Here is a 21,747-nt window from a genome sequence, read left to right as displayed (position 1 = left end):
GAGATTATTCGTTTCCTGGTGCTGTATAATTTACATGACGATTTGGTACTGGGATTGCCATGGTTGCAGTCTCACAATCCAGTCTTGGACTGGAGAGCTATGTCTGTGTTGAGCTGGGGATGTAAGGGTATTCATGGGGACGTACCTTTGGTTTCTATTTCGTCGTCCATTCCCTCTGAAGTCCCTGAGTTCCTCTCTGATTTTCAAGACGTCTTTGACGAACCCAAGCTTGGGTCGTTACCTCCGCACCGTGAGTGCGATTGTGCCATAGATTTGATACCGGGTTGTAAATATCCAAAGGGTCGTTTGTTTAATTTGTCTGTGCCGGAACATGCTGCTATGCGGGAATATATAAAGGAGTCTTTGGAAAAGGGACATATTCGTCCATCTTCTTCTCCCTTGGGAGCTGGGTTTTTCTTTGTCTCAAAAAAAGACGGCTCTTTGAGACCATGTATTGATTATCGGCTTCTGAATAAGATCACTGTTAAGTATCAATACCCATTGCCATTGCTTACTGATTTGTTTGCTCGTATAGAGGGTGCTAAGTGGTTCTCTAAAATTGATCTTCGTGGGGCGTATAATTTGGTGCGGATCAGGCAGGGGGATGAGTGGAAGACCGCATTTAATACGCCCGAGGGCCACTTTGAGTATTTGGTCATGCCTTTTGGTCTTTCTAATGCCCCTTCAGTTTTCCAGTCTTTTATGCATGATATTTTCCGCGATTTTCTGGATAAATTTATGATAATATATCTGGATGATATTCTGATTTTTTCTGATGACTGGGACTCTCACGTCCAGCAGGTCAGGAGAGTTTTTCAGGTTCTGCGGTCTAATTCTTTATGTGTGAAGGGGTCTAAGTGCGTTTTTGGGGTCCAGAAAATTTCCTTTTTGGGGTATATTTTTTCTCCCTCTTCCATTGAGATGGATCCCGTCAAGGTGCAAGCTATTTGTGACTGGACTCAGCCCTCCTCTCTTAAGGGTCTTCAGAGATTTTTGGGCTTTGCCAACTTTTACCGCCGATTTATTGCTGGTTTTTCGGATGTCGTTAAACCACTGACTGATTTGACCAGACAAGGCGCTGATGTTGCTAATTGGTCCCCTCATGCTGTAGAGGCCTTTCAGGAGCTTAAGCGCCGTTTTGCCTCTGCCCCTGTGTTGCGTCAGCCTGATGTGAATCTGCCTTTTCAGGTTGAGGTTGACGCTTCGGAGATCGGAGCTGGGGCAGTGTTGTCGCAGAAAGGTTCCGACTGCTCCGTCATTAGGCCTTGTGCCTTCTTTTCTCGCAAATTTTCGCCCGCAGAGCGGAATTATGATGTTGGGAATCGGGAGCTTTTGGCCATGAAGTGGGCGTTTGAGGAGTGGCGCCATTGGCTCGAGGGGGCTAGGCATCAGGTGGTGGTATTGACTGACCACAAAAATTTGATTTATCTTGAGACTGCCAGACGCCTGAATCCTAGACAGGCGCGCTGGTCTTTATTTTTTTCTCGCTTTAATTTTGTGGTGTCATACCTACCGGGTTCTAAGAATGTTAAGGCAGATGCCCTTTCTAGGAGTTTTGACCCGGACTCTCCTGGTAATTCTGAACCCACAGGTATCCTTAGGGAGGGAGTAATTTTGTCGGCCGTTTCTCCTGATCTGCGGCGGTCCTTGCAAGAGTTTCAGGCGGATAGACCGGATCGTTGTCCGCCTGATAGACTGTTTGTTCCGGATGATTGGACCAGCAGAGTCATCTCTGAGGTACATTCTTCTGCATTGGCAGGTCATCCCGGAATTTTTGGTACCAGGGATTTGGTGGCAAGATCCTTCTGGTGGCCTTCTCTGTCACGAGATGTGCGAGTCTTTGTGCAGTCATGTGACGTTTGTGCTCGGGCCAAGTCTTGTAGTTCTCGGGCTAGCGGACTGCTGTTGCCCTTGCCTATTCCTAAGAGGCCTTGGACACACATCTCGATGGATTTTATTTCAGATCTGCCTGTTTCCCAGAAGATGTCTGTCATCTGGGTGGTCTGTGACCGTTTCTCTAAAATGGTCCATTTGGTTCCTCTGCCCAAGTTGCCTTCTTCTTCTGAGTTGGTTCCTCTGTTTTTTCAGAATGTTGTCCGATTGCACGGTATTCCTGAGAATATTGTTTCTGACAGAGGTACCCAATTTGTGTCTAGATTTTGGCGGGCATTCTGTGCTAGGATGGGCATAGATTTGTCTTTTTCATCTGCTTTTCACCCTCAGACTAATGGCCAGACCGAGCGGACTAATCAGACTCTTGAGACATATCTGAGGTGTTTTGTCTCTGCTGACCAGGATGATTGGGTTGCTTTTTTGCCATTGGCAGAGTTCGCCCTCAATAATCGGGCCAGTTCTTCCACCTTGGTGTCCCCGTTTTTCTGTAATTCGGGGTTTCACCCTCGATTTTCCTCCGGTCAGGTGGAATCCTCGGATTGTCCTGGAGTGGATGCGGTGGTGGAGAGATTGCATCACATCTGGGGGCAGGTTATGGACAATTTGAAGTTGTCACAGGAGAAGACTCAGCGTTTTGCCAACCGTCATCGTCGTGTTGGTTCTCGGCTTTGTGTTGGAGATTTAGTGTGGTTGTCTTCTCGTTTTGTCCCTATGAGGGTCTCTTCTCCTAAGTTTAAACCTCGGTTCATCGGCCCTTATAGAATATTGGAGATTCTTAATCCTGTTTCTTTCCGTTTGGACCTCCCTGCGTCCTTTTCCATTCATAACGTTTTTCATCGGTCGTTATTGCGCAGGTATGAGGTACCTGTTGTACCTTCTCTTGAGCCTCCTGCTCCGGTGTTGGTTGAGGGTGAGTTGGAGTACGTTGTGGAGAAAATTTTGGACTCTCGTGTTTCCAGACGGAAACTCCAGTATCTGGTCAACTGGAAGGGTTACGGCCAGGAGGATAATTCTTGGGTCAATGCATCTGATGTTCATGCTTCTGATCTTGTTCGTGCCTTCCATAGGGCTCATCCTGGTCGCCCTGGTGGATCTGGTGAGGGTTCGGTGCCCCCTCCTTGAGGGGGGGGTACTGTTGTGAATTTGGATTCTGGGCTCCCCCGGTGGCCGCTTGTGGAATTGGACTTGTCATCCTCTTTCCTGTTTCACCTGATTCCATCAGTAGTGGGTGTCGCTATTTAAGCTCATTTCTCTGGTGGTTTCTTGCCGGTCAACAATGTTATCTGATGCCTCTCAGTGCTTGTTCCTGCTTCTAGACAACTACTGATAAGTTGGACTTTTGTCCATGTTTTGTTTTGCCTATTTGTTCCAGTTCGCAGCTGAAGTTTTGTTACTGTGTCTGGAAAGCTCTCGTCGATCAGGGATTGCTACTCTGGCGTTATGAGTTAATGCCAGAGTTTAAGGTAATCTCTGGATGGTGTTTTGTTAGTATTTTTCTGCTGACCATGAAAGTATACTATCTGTCTTCTGCTATCTAGTAAGCGGACCTCAAATTTGCTAAGACTATTTTCCTGCTGCGTTTGTTGTTTCATCTGAACTCACCGTCATTATATGTGGGGGGCTACTGTCTTCTTTGGAATATTTCTCTAGAGGTGAGCCAGGTCTTATATTTCCCTCTGCTAGCTATTTAGGTCTTAGGCCAGAGCTGGGCATCTAGCTATAAATAGGAAATGCTACCTGGCTATTTCTAGTTGCGCGGCAGGCTTAGTTCATGGTCAGTATAGTTCCATCTTCCGAGAGCTTGTCCCTCTATAGGCTTGCTATGATCTCAGCCTGCAGAGATCATGACAGTCACCACCTCCAGGGCTTATCTGCTGAACACAGCCCTGGGTGCCGCAATAAGCAGCAGACCAGTGGACTGCTGAGCTAAACATGCCTGGCTAGTAAACTAATCGTGCGTGGAATAAGTGGGGCTGAGCAGGGTGGGATGGACACTGACAGCCTCCTCTGTTACTGGCCTCTGCTGCTGTGATTGCAGATCAACATATCAGGTATGGAGAAGTCTGTGCAGTTAGCTGTGTGTGTATGAAGTGTATGGAGCGGAGCCGTGTGTGTACAAGGTGTACGGAGCGGAGCCGTGTGTGTATGAGGTGTATGGAGCGGAGCTGAATGTGTGCGAGGTGTATGGAGCGGAGCCGTGTGTGTATGAGGTGTATGGAGCGGAGCTGAATGTGTGCCAGGTGTATGGAGCGGAGCCGTGTATGTATGAGGTGTATGGAGCGGAGCTGAATGTGTACGAGGTGTATGGAGCGGAGCCGTGTGTGTATGAGGTGTATGGAGCAGAGCTGAATGTGTACGAGGTGTATGGAGCGGAGCCGTGTGTGTACGAGGTGTATGGAGCGGAGCCGTGTGTACGAGGTGTATGGAGAGGAGCCGTGTGTGTACAAGGTGTATGGAGCGGATCTGTATGTGTACGAGGTGTATGGAGCGGAGCCGTGTGTGTTTGAGGTGTATGGAGCAGAGCTGAATATGTACGAGGCGTATGGAGCGGAGCCGTGTGTGTATGAGGTGTATGGAGCGGAGCCGTGTGTGTACGAGGTGTATGGAGCAGAGCTGTGTGTGTACGAGGTGTATGGAGCGGAGCCGTGTGGGTACGAGGTGTATGGAGCTGAGCCGTGTGTGTACGAGGTGTATGGAGCGGAGCCGTGTGTGTATGAGGTGTACGGAGTGGAGCCGTGTGTGTATGAGGTGTATGGAGCGGAGCCTTGTGTGTATGAGGTGTGCGGAGCTAAATGTGTACGAGGTGTACGGAGCGGAGCCGCGTGTGTACGAGGTGTACGGAGTGGAGCCGTGTGTGTATGAGGTGTATGAAGCAGAGCACGTGTGTATGGAGTGGAGCCGTGTGTGCAAAGTGTACAGAGCGCAGTCGCATGTGTAGGAGTAGCTATGTGTGGCCATTATATGGAACGAAGTATCATGTGCGGCCAATATACAGTATGGAGCATCATGTGCGGTCATTATACAGTATGGAGCATCATGTGTGGTCATTATACAGAATGGAGCATCATGTGGGGCCATTATACAGTATGGAGCATCATGTACGGTCATTATACAGTATGGAGCATCATGTGTGGTCATACAGTATGGAGCATCATGTGCGGTCATTATACAGTATGGAGCATCATGTGATGTGTGGCCATTATACAGTATGGAGCATCATGTGTGGACATTATGCAGTATGGAGCATCATGTGCGGTCATTATACAATATGGAGCATCATGTGCAGTCATACAGTATGGAGCATCATGTGCGGTCATTATACAGTATGGAGCATCATGTGCGGTCATTATACAGTATGGAGCATCATCTGCGGTCATTATACAATATGGAGCATCATGTGCAGTCATTATACAGTATGGAGCATCATGTGCGGTCATTATACAGTATGGAGCATCATGTGTGGCCATTATACAGTATGGAGCATCATGTGTGGACATTATGCAGTGTGGAGCATCATGTGCGGTCATTATACAATATGGAGCATCATGTGCAGTCATACAGTGTGGAGCATCATGTGCGGTCATTATACAGTATGGAGCATCATGTGCGGTCATTATACAGTATGGAGCATCATGTGTGGCCATTATACAGTATGGAGCATCATGTGTGGACATTATGCAGTGTGGAGCATCATGTGCGGTCATTATACAATATGGAGCATCATGTGCAGTCATACAGTATGGAGCATCATGTGCGGTCATTATACTGTATGGGGCATCATGTGCGGTCATTATACAGTATGGAGCATCATCTGCGGCTATTATACAATATGGAGCATCATGTGCGGTCATTATACAATATGGAGCATCATGTGTGGCCATATTTTTTTGTTTATAATTATTGTATATGAAACAGTGTGATCAGCAGCGCTAAATGGGTGTGGTTGGGACGTGGATATGGGTGTGACTAATTATGAATGGGTGTGGTCAGAGGCGTGGCCTAAAATTTGCCCTTTGTCCCTCTTTCCCATCTTCAAAAGTTGGGAGGTATGATATAATTGGTAAAAAAAAATAATTAAAATAAAAATAGTGATATACTCACCTTCTGATGGCCCCCGGAGTCTTCCCATCTCTCAGCGGTGCACGTGGCCGCTTCCGTTCCCATGGATGCTTTGTGTGAAGGACCTGCGATGACATCATGGTCACGTGACCGTGACGTCATCACAGGTCCTGCACACAAAGCATCTATAGGAACGGAAGCCGCTGCGTGCACCGCTGATGAGATCGGGGGCCTTCGGAAGGTGAGAATAACCATTTTTTTTATTTTTTTATTATTTTTAACATTAGATCTTTTTACTATAGATGCTGCATAGGCAGCATCAATAGTAAAAAGTTGGTCACACTTGTCAAACACTATGTTTGACAAGTGTGACAAACCTGTCAATCAGTTTTCCAAGCAATGCTACAGATCGCTTGGAAAATGCTAGCATTCTGCAAACTTATTAGGCTACGTTCACACGATCCGGATTTTGATCCGGATCCGTAGCGGATTTTCAGCTGCGGATCCGGATCAGTTTTCCATGTTGGTTACAGTACAATGTAACCCAATGGAAAACCAAAACCGCTGTGCTAACGATCCGTTTTTCCGCTGGAAAATCCGCGCGGATTTTCCAGCGGAAAAAAGAAGTAGCATGTCAATTCTTTCAGCGGATTCCGCACCGGTTTTCCAGCAGCTCCAATAGGAAACTGCTATTGGAAACCCGCAGTGGAAAACGCTGAAGAAAAAGGATCAGAAAACGCAGCTCAAATTCACTGCGGAATTTAGCTGCCGTTTTCCAAAAACGGGCAGGAAAAAAAAAGGATGGAAATCCTGATCGTGTGAACGTAGCCTCATGCTTGCAAAACACTAGGAATATGTATGCCAATTCCGCATGCGATATACCCACGGCAGGAGTTGCAGAATTGCCGTGGAAATTTCCGCGGCAATTCTGCGACGTGTGCACTTAGCCTTAGGGTTGTTCCCACGAAGTTAGCTGCTACCATCTTGATGCTCTGTATTCCTCCACTGCCATGTAACTGTCAGCCCAGGACCTGGACGGCTAGATTTCCCAGCTTAGGCTACTTTCACACTAGCGTCAGTACGGGGCCTTCGCCATGCGTCGGCCCAACGTACCGACGCACATTGTGAAATGCGCAACGGGGGCAGTGGATGCAGTTTTTCAATGCATCCGCTGCTCCATTGTAATGTCCATGGAGGAGGGGGTGGAGTTTCGGCCGCGCATGTGCGGTCAAAATGGCGGACACGACGCACAAAAAAAGTTACATGGAACGTTTTTTGTGCTGACGTTCCGCCAAAACATGACGCATCCGTCGCACGACGGGTGCGACGTGTGGTAATCCGTCGCAATGTGTCGCTAATGCACGTCTATGGAGAAAAAACGCATCCTGCGGGCAACTTTGCAGGGTGCATTTTTTCTCCAAAACGACGCATTGCAATGTACGTCACACAATGCTAGTGTGAAAGTAGCCTTAAACGTCACAGGACACAACTGTCCAGTCCTGGCTCCCAGCCCTTACTGACTAAATCCAGGAAGCTCCCAAACTATTCCCAGTTGGCCCCCGCTATCTAGCTAAATACTATTGGTCTAAGGCTAGGTTCACATTGCGTTAGTGCAGTCCGTTCAGCGCATACGCTAACGGACTGCGCTAACGTAAGTGCCGACTTTGGCACAGAGCTAGCGCAGATGGAGCATCTGCTAGCTCCATCTGCGCTAGCAGTGACGGACCCGGAAACGCTGCAGCCCGCGTCTCGGGTCCGTCACTCAATGACGGCACATCGCCTAGCGCACGCCCATTGTGGGCGTGCGCTAGCGATGCGTCCGACATTGCTTTCAATGGCGGCGTTAATGGACTACGTTACACCGCATTATGCCGCGGTGTAACGTAGTCCGTTTAACGTACAGCCATAACGCAATGTGAACCTAGCCTAACTTATTCCTATCTTCTCTATTGTGCCCCCATTTGTGTTAAATCCTATACTTTCCCTGTATCTACTTGACACATTAACATCTGTACATTACATTATAAAACATATCAAACATACATGACATTCCACAGTATCACATATCAAATATATCAGCTTTGCAGGGAATTGGCTCAAGGAGTGTGAGGCATGAACTAGCCTCCACACCCCCTTACATATATAACATACACAAAGGCGTCTGTAACCGAAGCTGGGGTATATGGGTGTATACAGAGTACAAAGGGGGGTCTGTGACCAAAGCTGGGGGTATATGGGTGTATACAGCGTACACAGGGAGGTCTGCGACCGAAGTTGGGGGTATATCTGGGTGTATACAGGGTACACAGGGGGGTCTGTGACCAAAGCTGGGGGTATACGGGTGTATACAGAGTACACTGAGGGGTCTGTGAGCGAAGCTGGGGGTATACGGGTGTATACAGTGTATACAGGGGGGTCTGTGACCGAAGCTGGGGGTATACGGGTGTATACAGTGTACACAGGGGGGTCTGTGAGTGAAGCTGGGGGTATACGGGTGTATACAGCATACACAGGGGGGTCTGTGACCTAAGCTGGGGGTATACGGGTGTATACAGAGGGGTCTGTGACCGAAGCTGGGGGTATACAGGTGTATACAGTGTACACAGTGGGATCCACAGACACGGTGGTCCACAGACACAGGGGTCAGTGCACACACGGCTCCTTTCCATACACCTCTCACACACGGCTCCGCTGCATCCACACTGTAAACCCCTCCTGACCCCACACAGAAACTTCCCCTCATCCAGAACCATGACAACCAGCACAGCAGAGTCCTGCATACACTGAGGCCCCTGATCATGTGACCCCTGACTCCTCCCCTCCTGTGACCTCATCACAGGTCCTGTGCGCACAGAGCAGCCATATATGTGTTGTGCGGCTCTGTGGTTGGAGGTCGGTGCTGGAGATTCCTCGTTGCTGAGTGTGGGGGACATTAACCCCTTCAGTCAGGGCCGGCTCTAGGTTTTTGCGGGCCCCAGGTAAGGCCGCTTTCACATTTGCGGTTGTGTCCGCAGCGTTTGTACCGCATATATCCGCATGCGTTGTGTATTCCTATAAATAACATTAGGAACGCATGCGTTTTTGTGTGTTCGCGTTTTTCCGCGTTTGACGACGCATGCGTCGTCTAGTCGTCTGCGTCTGGGCGCGGAAATGCAACATGTAGTAATTTCTAGAGGCGTCAATTTGCCGCCTGGAAACGCATGCGGTCGATTGCGTAAGGTTTGCGCCGAAAAAACTCATTGCTGTCTATGTAAACGCATGCGTTTTTAAGCACATGCGTTTGGTTGCGTTTTTCAACTCATGCGTTTCAATTGAGAAAACCATGTCTAGACACTGATAAGCCACCCCCCACATACAAGGTGATAAAGGGAGGGAGTGGACATTTGCAGCTCACTACTCAGCAGACTGCCTTGCAGACGAGACGCCACACAACACCTTGGAGCAGCAAACAAGCCTCAGAACAATGTGAGTATATCCTAGCCAATGCCTTTCTTTTCAATTTTGTGTCTCTACATGTCCTAATTTCTGCCATTTCTTTCTTTCTGCACACATCAGAATGTCTTCTTCTGATGATGATGAGCAAACGCCTGGGCCTGCACAAGGGGAACATGTCAGCGAAGCGAGTATTCACCTCCTCAGATTGGTAAGTATTCACTGTCACATCTACACATATGACAATGTATATTTTCCTTTTTTCAGACCACTTCTTCTACAGCGGAAGAGACTGGGCAGGAGACTGGGCAGGAGCAGCGGAGTCATGATCGGGTGGCACAGCGGCAGCGTGTAAGTATAGCTGGCTGACTGTTTATTGTATCCTCATTTTACAATTCTTGACTCTTCATTTCTTTCTACTTCTCTCTTTCTTTCCCTTTTGCTTCAGCACTTTTTTTTTATTTATTTCAATATTCATGCCATTCCTCTGCTTCTGTTTTCTGTCTTCCTTATGTTAATGTCTCCAATATTAATAATGTCTTTTTTGTTTTTAGGTTCCAGAACGGGATGAGGACCTCATAGAGAATGAGCACCTCATCTCCCTGGTCCATGAGCGAGTCCCGTTGTGGGACACCCAGGATCCACTGCACGCCAACAATGTGACGATCCGGAGGCTTTGGAATGAGGTGGCCGCAGCGTTGTGGGATGGCTGGGCCAATGCCCCGACTCGGGTCCGTTCTGCATTTGGTAAGTATAGCAATGCAGTGTGATGCAGCCAAGACCTTGTCCATGCTCACACAACTGTGTATGATGATAGAAAGTCATTACTTTTTGTGAGCACACACAGTTGTGTGACCACGGTCAAAAGAGCATTGTCCTAACTATTATGTTTTGTTTTGTCAACAGTGTCAAAAGTCAAAACACGTTGGCGATCGATGAAGGACCGCTTCAACAAGGACCTGCGCCAAGAGAGCCGGCTTCCAAGTGGTTCTGGAGCAAGGATACGAAAATACAAGTACCACCGCATCCTTGCGTTTTTGAGACCAGTCCTTGCACGAAGAACGTAAGTATATTGGTTAAAAAAAAAAAAAAAAAGTTTTGTAATTAATGCTAGCATTTTTTTGGTCAATATTTTGAATCAGTTTTTGGAAACCAAAACCATGAGTGATTGATACATGCAGTGTTCTTTGAATACTTTTCCTCACATAGTTCCACTCCAGGTTTTGGCTTACCAATACTGATTTGAAATACTGAGCAAATACTGACAGTGTGACGGCAGCCTACACAACAGATGTATAGTCATCAAGTCAGGTGTCAGAAGTAATGAATTCATGATGCACAAACAAATGGCTCCTGAATTCATTTTTCCTGACGCTTGTCCTGGTGAGTATAGATGTGCCTTGTATATAGATATGGCTTGTATCGCCTCCATCGTCTCTTCATATTTTACATCAGTATTTTGAATCCAAAACCAGGTGTGGTTGATGCATGCAGAAGTGGAGCATATGGTTTTATTATACTTTTCTTCGTACTGTTGTACTCCTGATTTTGGCTTTCAAAGTCTGATGTAAAACTCTGTCCAAATAGTGCTAGTGTGACCTCTGCTTTAATCTCAATGTATATAACACAGGAGTTATTGCTTTGTAACTTTTTGGTATTAATTTTTTTTAATCTTTTTTCACAGCACTTGGAGCTCCACTGTTGGCCCAGGTTCTGGAGTGGTCCTTCATCAGTCAGCCACAGACCCGTCCCAGCCATCCTCCAGCGCTGCAGCAAGTGGGCCTGCCACACAACCTGGAGACCAGGAAGCTGGTCCATCAGGTCTTCCCCTTCCCCAGTCCTCTGCCTCTAGCCAATTTTTTATGGGCTCCTCCCGGCAGCGGCAGAGGGCCGCGGACAGGTCACTCATGCCCGAGTTTTTGCACTTGAGCTCGGTCTTCCACGAGGGACTCAAGGCGATTGGTGACCGACTGGATACTGCCATTAGTCATATGAGCACACGTATCCAGGAGGTTACCACAGCCCTTGCCCAAGTGAAAGCCGACCTCCAGAGGCCAGCACATCATTTTTTTAAATCAGATAGAACAGGGCATGTCGGAACACCTTAGTCTTGATCTCCAGATTACTGTTATGCAGGCCTGCAATGCTGCTTACGTGCAGGCTATGCAGCAGAGTCGGTATTTTCAGCAGACAGTGGCGGCATTTCCACCAGTGCCCACACTGTCACGCTTTACCTCAATGCCGACATCTGCTGCATACCACTGCACGGCCACCTCTATTCCAAACACTGCCTGACCGTATTATAGCACCACCACCATGCCCAGTGCAGTGGGACAGCCCACCGCCACCACCATGACAACTGCTGCTCCTGCTTGGGCCTCCTCCACTGCCACCACCATGCTGCAGCCGCAAGATCCTGGCCTGTCGTTCCCCGCCACCACCACAAGAATGCCGCTGCCGGACCCAGGCCCGTTCCCCGCCACCACCACAAGCATGCCGCTGCCGGACCCAGGCCCGTTCCCCGCCACCACCACAAGAATGCCGCTGCCGGACCCAGGCCTGTTACCCGCCACCACCACAAGAATGTCGCTGCCGGACCAAGGCATGTTATCCGCCACCACCACAAGAATGCCGATGCCGGACCCAGGCCTGTTACCCGCCACCACCACAGAAATGCCACTGCCGGACCCTGCCCTGGAGTTACCCGCCACCACTAGAAGGCAACAACAACTGCAGATGGACCGTGACATGTCGGCGACCACATCAAGGCCAATATTATTATTATTATTATTATTATTATTTATTTATATAGCACCATTAATTCCATGGTGCTGTACATGAGAAAGGGGTTACATACAGGGTTATAAATATCGTTTACAGTAAGCAAGTTTACAGTGACAGACTGGTACAGAGGGGAGAGGACCCTGTCCATGCAGACTTACATTCTATGGGATAGTGGGGAAGAGACAGAAGGTCGGAGGTGCAGCAGCTCTGGCGGTGGTGAGGCAGCTGCTCTGGCGATGGCGAGGCAGGGCTGCTCTGGCGATGGCGAGGCAGCAGAATGGTTATTGCAGGCTGTAGGCTTTCTTGAAGAGATGGGTTTTCAGGTTCCGTCTGAAGGATCCGAGGGTGGTGGATAGTCGGACGTGTTGAGGCCCGGAATTCCAGAGGATGGGGGATATTCGGGAGAAATCTTGGAGGCGGTTGTGTGAGGAACGAATAAGTGTGGAGGAGAGTAGGAGGTCTTGGGAGGATCGGAGATTACGTGAGGGAAGGTATTGGGAGATTAGTTCAGAGATATAGGGAGGGGACAGGTTGTGGATGGCTTTGTAGATCAGTGTTAGTAGTTTGAACTGGATTCGTTGGGGAATTGGGAGCCAGTAGAGGGATTTGCAAAGGGGAGAAGCAGGGGAGTAGCGAGGAGAGAGGTGGATTAGCCGGGCAGCAGAGTTGAGGACAGACTGGAGCGGTGCAAGAGAGTTAGCTGGGAGGCCACAGAGGAGGGTGTTGCAGTAGTCGAGGCGGGAGATGATAAGGGCATGCACAAAAGTCTTAGTAGATTGTGGGGTGAGGAAGGGACGGATTCTGGCAATATTTTTGAGTTGGAGGCGACAGGAGGTGGCAAGAGTTTGAACGTGCGGTTTGAAGGACAATGCAGTCGAGAGTTACCCCGAGGCAGCGGATTTCAGGTGCTTGAGAGAACGTGATGCCGTTTACCATAATAGATAGATCAGGTAGGGGGGATACGTGAGATGGGGGAAAGATGATGAGTTCGGTTTTGTCTACTTTGAGTTTTAGGAAGCGAGAGGTGAAAAAGGAGGATATGGCTGACAGAAACTCCGGGATTCTGGACAGGAGAGAGGCGACATCTGAGCCAGAGAGGTAGATCTGAGTGTCGTCCGCATACAGGTGGTACTGGAAGCCATGGGACTTTATGAGTTGCCCTAGGCCAAGGGTATAGATGGAAAAAAGTAGGGGCCCTAGGACAGAGCCTTAAGGGACTCCAACAGAGAGAGGGCGGGATGAGGAGGTAGTGTGGGAGTAGGAAACGCTAAATGTGTGGGAGTAGGAAACGCTAAATGTGCGGTCGGAAAGGTATGAGGCAATCCAGGACAGGGCAAGGTCTTTGATGCCAAGGGAAGAAAGAATCTGTAGCAGTAGGCAGTGATCGACTGTGTCAAAAGCAGAGGACAGGTCAAGAAGGAGGAGGATGGAGAACTGTCTGTTAGCTTTGGCTGTGAGTAAGTCATTAGTAATTTTTGTCAGGGCAGTTTCGGTGGAGTGGTGGGGGCGGAACCCAGATTGGATGTTGTCAAGGAGAGAGTTAGATGAGAGGTGGGAGGAAATTTGAGCATGGACATGCTGCTCAAGGAGTTTTGAAGCAAACGGGAGCAGTGATATGGGGCGGTAGCTTTGCATAGCAGTTGGGTCAAGGTTAGTTTTTTTGAGGATGGGTGTGATGGTAGCATGTTTGAAGGCAGAGGGGAAGGTACCAGAAGATAGCGATAGGTTGAAGAGATACCCAGTAGCCCAACGAGGCTCCCCGGACGGCAGCGCCAATCAAAAAAAGGGAAAGGCAATAAAAAAACAAAGACAATAGCTAGCTATCCCTCCCCCCTCACCTCCCAATGTGTCTGTAATGTCTGGTTTGTCTCAACCTTCTAGTGTGTCTCTGCCCTCTCATGTGTCTAGCCCAATCCCCGAATTTCCCGACCCCAGTAGTTTTATTGCACCTTCTCCAGCCACCCCTGCGTCGTCAATAGTTAGCCAGCCCTCACTGCTCCACACCCCCCAATTTTGGCAATCAACCCCAAGCAGGCGCAGTTAATTTGTTTTTTTTGGTTTTATGTTGTTAAAATAATCCAAAAATGTGCCGAACAATTTTTTTTGGGCTACCTCCTAGCTCCAGTAGTTAGTTAGTACAACACATAAGGTTTGTGTGTGTTTGGTATAGAGAAAAGATGTTGCCCCCAAAAAAACCACTTGTATTTTCAGTCTGTGACTTTTTGTCGCAGAATTAAGACAAAATGGTGGCAATACACAGCTGAATACGTAGCTGTAACTATACTCAACTGGTCGTGTCTTAACAAAATCGTTAGTTATGACACCAGACCTTTAGAGTAGAGAAATGCCTTGTATTACCTCCATTTTTTCTTCTTTGTACATTAAATCTATTTAGCACAAAGTGAAGGTACGATGTAGGTGATACAAGGCATATCTATACCCAACAGGACTTGTCAGAATAAATAAATTCATGAGCTACTTATTGATGCATCATGAATTCATTATTTATGACACCTGACTTGATGACTATTGATCTGTTGTGTGAAGCTTCCGTCACACTGACCTTATTGGCTCAGTATTTAACATCACTATTGGTAAGCCAAAACCTGGAGTGGTTCAATGTGAGTAAAAATCAAATAAAAATATAAACACCACCTCTGGATTTAACAACCACTCCTGGTCTTGGCTTATATACTGATGTTAAGTAATGAACAAATACTGAGAATGCGATGGCACCAAACAGCCATCGTCTACACAGTCTGCCTCACATACCAACTGGTGAACCGAGTCATAACGCAATGACGTCAACAGCCCAAGAACCGTTAGTGGTGTGTAAGCAAATACATGGGAGACATGGTGGAGATACTAAAACAGAAAAAACAGAATTTTTTTATTAAAACAAACATTATCAACATTTTGAAAATAACTGTTACACACCCAAAGCCAACAGGACATTTCACAACATATTGTCCTGCCATTCCATACGTCCGAGGTCTGAATAAAAAAAAATGCAGCAAATTGGTCCCGCATGTGGCCTACTTCAACTGTTGACCGCAGCGAGTGATGACGGTAATCACGCAAAGGGTTTCCAACAGGTTCATCAAGTTCTATGGTGGGTCGCTCCTTAGCCAGAATGAAATTGTGGAGAACCACACAGGCTTTTACCACCTCATCAACTGTCTCCATTTTTAGATTTATGGCAGTTGCTAGAATGCGCCATTTGGACACCATAATCCCAAAGGCACACTCTACTGTTCTGCGGGCCCTGGTTAGTCTGTAGTTATAGATCCGTTTTGTGCGGTTCAAGTCCTGACTTGAATAGGGCTTCAGGAGATTTTCACTCATCTGAAAGGCCTCATCCCCAACCATTACAAATGGCAGCGGTGGGCCTTGAGTGTTGGGGAGAGGTCGTGGCTGTGGAAAATTAAAATTTTTGCCATAAACACGTCGGCCCATATCCGAGTTTTTAAAAGTCTGTGAATCGTTGCCACGGCCAAAAGCACCAATGTCCACGACAATGAAGCGACAGTCCGCATCGGCTATTGCCATGAGAACAACTGAAAAATATTTCTTGTAGTTGAAGAACTGTGATCCCGTTCTGGCTGGTTTGATAATCCGGATGTGCTTCCCATCCGCCGCACCCAAACAGTTGGGGAAATCACAAACAGTCCAAAATTTATCAGCAATTTTCATCCACATGTCCTCCGTGGGTATGGGTATAAATTCTTCACGGAGAATGGTCCATAAAGCCCAGCAGGTGTCAAAAACAATTCCGGACAGGGTGGAAATTCCAAGGCGGTACTGGAAATGGAGGGATGACAAGCTCTCTCCAGTTGCAAGAAATCTGTAGAAAGAAAAAATAATTTACAAAAATGCAAAGAATACATGTCAGACCAGCAATAATTATGACTAGAATTTGTTTAGAATTATTATGTACCTTAAGGTAACCAGGAGACGTTCCTTTGGTGGAATCGCTCTACGGAGCTGTGTGTCCTGTCTCCGGATGGCTCCTTGGACGCGAGCAAGCAAATCCCGGAAAGAGTCTTGTGACATCCATGTATATCCCGGGAATTTTTCCAGGTTCTCATTGAGCTCGACATACAGGGTGTGATATGCACCACGGCTCTCCCGCAGTTCTACAATGGGGTGTTGCCAAAAACGCCTACGCCGTGTCCTTCTCTGTCTTTCCCGGTTTCGGTGTTGCTCCCAAGCAAACGCACACGCCAGAAAAATCTTGATGCTTAGATCCAGGATGAAGTAAAAGCTATCCATGTGAAGATCCATCATGTCACAGGATACAGGAGCAAAATCTGAAGATTTTAGCTGTCCTAGGGTCTATATATAGATATCCCGTGATACACGCCCTCTGTAGTCTCATTGGCTGTTTCTTGTGATCTAGATTTTTCTCCTGTAAATTTTTTCAACATGCGCAAAAAAAACAAACGCATTGAAAACGCGTAAAAAAGCATGTAAACGCAGCGTTTTAATGCCGCATGCGTTAACCGCATGCGGTTTGAAAACGCGTTTACACGCGTTTTTCTTGACCTTGCGTTTGCGGATTAAACGCTGCAGATTTAAACGCAAATGTGAAAGTAGCCTAAGTCTCAGTGCTCCCCTTTAACCCTCCGTCAGGGGCAATATGTTTCATAACGAGTTTAGGGGCATTGCGCCTGTCCGGCACAGGCTAGAAAATTGGCTATATTTTCCTTTTTTAAAAATTGCAATGCTCTAAAAGTGATCAGTTACCTTAATAGGAATGTAATCAATGAGAATACACATAATCAGGTGGAAAAAAAATGTTTAATAACCAGAAAAGTAATATGTTTCTATGTCTTGAGCATCCTCCTCACTCTCTCCATCTTGATCTGTATCGGACACATCTGGACATTCTTCCACATCATCTTCTGAAGCCATGTCACTTTCTTCCCCTAAATCTTCTAGCTGTAAGGGGTCTGTCTCATCAGCAAGCAGTATATTTTGCACTTGCTCAACATGAAGGGCATTGGACAAGTCAAATATTCTCCTCGCCATTTCAGAAGAAAAGCTGAAGCAAGAGAGAGAATATGTGTTAGGGCGCAATGTGCCTGAGAAGCACACGCTTATTTCTAACAAAACCTTCTATGACAAATCGACAAATTTAGCACTAGCTATTCATAAAACAAGCTAAAAAAACAATTGGGATGAATAAAAACAGCAAATTCTAACCATCAAAGGTGTGACGCATTCAGGGGCAATAAGCCGGAGAAGCCAAAACACGGATATCTGATCTCCTGCAGCTCTGCAGCACAAGGGCTTCTCAGTAGTGTTGAGCGATACCTTCCGATATTTGAAAGTATCGGTATCGGATTGGATCGGCCGATATCCAAAAAATATCGGATATCGCCGATACCGATACCCGATACCAATACAAGTCAATGGGACACAAATATCGGAAGTGATCCTGGATGGTTCCCAGGGTCTGAAGGAGAGGAAACTCTCCTTCAGGCCCTGGGATCCATATTCATGTAAAAAATAAAGAATACAAAATATGGATATACTCACCCTCGGACGAGCCCTGGCTGTCACCGCTGCAAGGGTCTGCCTCCGTTCCTAAGAATGCAGAGTGAAGGACCTTCGATGACGTCGCGGCTTGTGATTGGTCGTGTGACCGCTCATGTGACCGCTCACGCGACTAATCACAAGCCGCGACGTCATAGCAGGTCCTACACTCACTGCATTCTTAGGAATGGAGGCTGCCGGTTGCACCGCTGAGGTCCAGGGTCTGTCGGAGGGGTGAGTATATCCATATTTTTTATTTTTATTCTTTATTTTTTACATGAATATGGATCCCAGGGCCTGAAGGAGAGTCTCCTCACCTCCAGACCCTGGGAACCATACGCATCGCACACGCCTGGGAACTTATAGGAACTTCCGATTCCGATTTCCGATATTTTTGTGATATCGGAACTCTGTATCGGAATTCCGATACAGCGAATATCGGCCGATACCCGATATTTGCAGTATCGGAAAGCTCAACACTACTTCTCAGGTTTCACACAGCCTTTAAAGTTAGGAAGGTGCTGGGAGGAGGGTGTTTTCCAGACAAACCAATGAAAATAGAGAAAAGAAACTAAGTGAGCTGCGCCTGTCAGATCAGTTGCCCCTGACAGAGGGTTAACACGTGCCACAATTCATGATGCTCAGATAAGAAGTATAGGTATAGTACAATGCCAATGATTTCACTTCTTACATTACATGAGTGATATCTATTGTAAATTCTACAATAGCTCAGAAACCTGACAGTATAGTCCTCTATACAGTATAACGTGCCCCATATAATGCTCCAAACATTAAAAAAAAAAAAAAATCCCCCCCCTTTCCTCGCTGCACTGATAGATATGAGCCAAATATGAAACACGGGAACCAAGGAAACATGTTTCGGGCTATGTGCACACGTTCAGGATTTTTTGTTTTTTTTTCTCACAGTTTTTCGCTATAAAACCCGTGAAAAAAACTCATACATTAAGCATCCTATTATTAGAATGCAATTCGCAATTTTTGTGGACGTGTTGTGTTTTTTTCCGTTGTGGAATCGCATTCTGGGAAAAAAACGCAGCATGTTCATTCCTTGTGCGGAATTGCGGGGGTTCCGCACACATAGGAATGCATTGATCCGCTTACTTTCCGCATGTGGCTATGCCCACCATGCGGGAAGTAAGCGGATCATGTGTGGTTGGTACCCAGGGTGGAGGAGAGGAGACTCTCTTCCAGACCCTGGGAACCATAAAATTATAAAAAAAAGAATTAAAATAATAAATTGTGATATTCTCACCTTCCAGCGTCCCTCGTAGCGTTCCCGCTCCTCGCGATGCTTCCGTTCCCAGTGATGCTTTGCGGCAATGACCTGTGATGATGTAGCGGTCTCGTGAGACCGCTACGTCATCTGAGGTCAGTTCCGCTAGGCATTATTGGGACCGGAGCATCGCGAGGAGCGGGAAGATTGCCGGGGACACCGGAAGGTGAGAATATCATGATATTTTTTTTATTATTATTATTTTTAACATTCTATCTTTTTATTATTGATGCTGCATAGGCAGCATCAATAGTAAAAAGTTGGTCACACTTGTCAAACACTTATGTTTGACAAGTGTGACCAACCTGTCAATCAATTTTCCAAGCGATGCTACAGATCGCTTGGCAAACGCTAGCATTCTGCAAGCTAATTACGCTTGTAAAACGCTAGTGTTTAGCGGGAAAACGCGTGCCACGCAACGCATGCACGCAGAAATTTCTGCGGCAATTCCGGACATGTGCAGATAGCCTTACTCTCATAGTACGGTGCTCCTTCCTTGTCCTCTCCACAGTATAATGTTTCCCCAGTACTGTCAGCCCCAATTTTATTTTATATTTTTGTGTTTCATGTAATATATGGAAGCCAAAGCGAAAATGCTGAAAAAACCCATCATATCCAGGAAAAAGAAACACTGTACATGGAGACATTGGCATCATATATCTCCTGTCTTGGTTCTTACAAACAAGCTTTTCTAAAAGCCTCAAACTTCTGTGTGTGAATCAGACCTGAGATCTAACGTGATAGAAGATTACAGTGTGGGGAAGACGGGAAACCTCCATATAGACGGCCGGTGGGGATGGAGTCAGTGACCGACTCTGGACAAATCTGTTTCTTTTTAAATCAAATAATTTTTATTAAAGCATATGACACGCAGTAACACAGTCTGACACATTTTCCAGACAGGTACAATAAATACAAAACCTATTAATACATTTTCATTTTACGAAAACAGGACCCTTACCCCATAGCCAGCCCCCCCCTCCCTCCCCCAATCCCCTACCCGTTATCCAATACTACCAACTGACGTCACCACCTCTTGAAAATTGTACAACAGTACATGTAAAAGTCCCTCCAGAAGCAACTAAACGACCCCCATTCTACTCTGCAATAAGATGCCATGCCTGGGTAATCCATCCATCCGCCCCACACATTTTCACATTTTGTACTTTGACCTCTCTTGATGTAGATATTCCTTTCCATAAGGACAAAATTATTTTTTTTTAAGAAATTCTTTTATCCCTGGCGGTTTTTCATCCAACCAATGCATCGCAATAAGCTTCCTCGCAGCATACAACAATCTTGCAATAATCAGCCTTCCACATTTATTCGTAGCAACGTCATCCATGCAGCCCAGAAGGCAAGTCAGCGGGTTACACACCACATCTACTCCTGTCACCTCCTGGATCAAATTAAGCACCTTCACTCAAAAGGGTTGGAGGCGAGCACACGACCACATCATATGTAGCAGATTAGCACCTTACTCACCGCACATTGGGCATTTTGAGTCACCTCTCAGTCCTGCCTTCATGATCCATACTGGGGTCCTGTACACCCTATACACCAGGTATAACTGTTACACCCTCTTATCCTCACTCTGGGAAGCCCTGGGGATGTACTGTAGTATGGACTCCCACTGGGACTCCGACAAGGGACCCAAGTCTGCCACCCATTTTTCCTTTATCTTTAACGGGTGCAATAAAAAGGTATCTAGCAGACTCCTGTACATTAAAGTAATAAACCCCCTCGTACTCCTCCGAGGCCCAATAAGATTCAACAAGCTATCGGACTGCAGAATCACGCGCAACCCCTTGTTTTGACAATTTAGGGCATGTCTCAACTGCAAATATTGAAAGAACATCTTCTGGGACAAAGGAAACTCAGTCCTAAGTGTCTCAAATGTTTTAATAACATCCCCAGCAAGTAACTGAGACATGAACCAAATGCCAATGTGCCTCCACTGACCGAACCCCCGCAATCTCATGAGCTCTGCCAACCTAGGATCAAACCAAATTGGCGCATACCTCGTAAATTCCGTTACTCCCCTCCATTGCTTAATTTTCTGCCAGACTTTCCCCATCATAACTATTGTTGGGATTTTTTTTATCTTAATTTGGAATCTGCCCGCTTCCAGACTGGCTAACAATGGGCCCTTCCCACCGCGTGGTCAATGATTGTCCCCGCTGAAGAGCTCTGTTCTGGTTCTCCCCAACTGAGCATATGTTGGCATTGATAGGCTATATAGTAAATCCATGGATTGGGGACCCCCAGACCACCCTCATCCTTCGCAGATGTTCCACTTTGATGCGTGCCCGTCCACCCTTCCAAATTAAGTCCCGAAATAGATTATTGATCCTATAAAATTTACTCTGAGGCAGCCACACTGGAGCATTAAGCCATATGTAGAGGAGCTGAGGCATAAGTATCATTTTGATCAGATTTACTCTTCCTTCAACCAACAGAAATGGCTTCTTCCAGTCCCCAATCTTCTGCTGGAACTTCCCAAGCAAAGGAGTGAGGTTGAGCTGCACATAGTCCTCTATTTTGTCCAAAACCACGATGCCCAGATATTTAAACTCATGTACCACCCTCAAGGGAATCCCAGGGTCTAGTGTCAGAGGAGCCGCCGCGTCCATGGGCAACAACACAGACTTATGCCAATTAATAGATAATCCGGAAAGAGCCCCAAATTTAGTAATACTGTTCATAACGGCCCCCAGAGACTCCTGTGCATCTTTCAAGAACAATAA

General features: G+C 46.8%; 2 protein-coding genes across 2 annotated transcripts in view; one reads left to right on the top strand and one right to left on the bottom strand.

The window, feature by feature from the left end:
* The window catches only part of LOC143768031 (oocyte zinc finger protein XlCOF8.4-like), a 408,467-nt gene that overhangs the window by 165,785 nt on the left and 220,935 nt on the right, over positions 1-21,747 (bottom strand). The window lies entirely within an intron of this gene.
* LOC143767994 (uncharacterized) overlaps positions 8,790-21,747 on the top strand; it is a 688,384-nt gene continuing 675,426 nt past the window's right edge. Inside the window, exon 1 of the mRNA XM_077256598.1 lies at positions 8,790-8,930. The gene's annotated coding sequence lies outside the window, so the exon portion shown is untranslated. The remainder of the gene's footprint in view (positions 8,931-21,747) is intronic.

This window comes from Ranitomeya variabilis, chromosome 4 (assembly GCF_051348905.1).
Source record: "Ranitomeya variabilis isolate aRanVar5 chromosome 4, aRanVar5.hap1, whole genome shotgun sequence".
Classification (NCBI taxonomy): domain Eukaryota; kingdom Metazoa; phylum Chordata; class Amphibia; order Anura; family Dendrobatidae; genus Ranitomeya; species Ranitomeya variabilis.
Note: the sequence above shows the minus strand (reverse complement) of the source record. Positions and strands in the feature narration are given on the sequence as shown.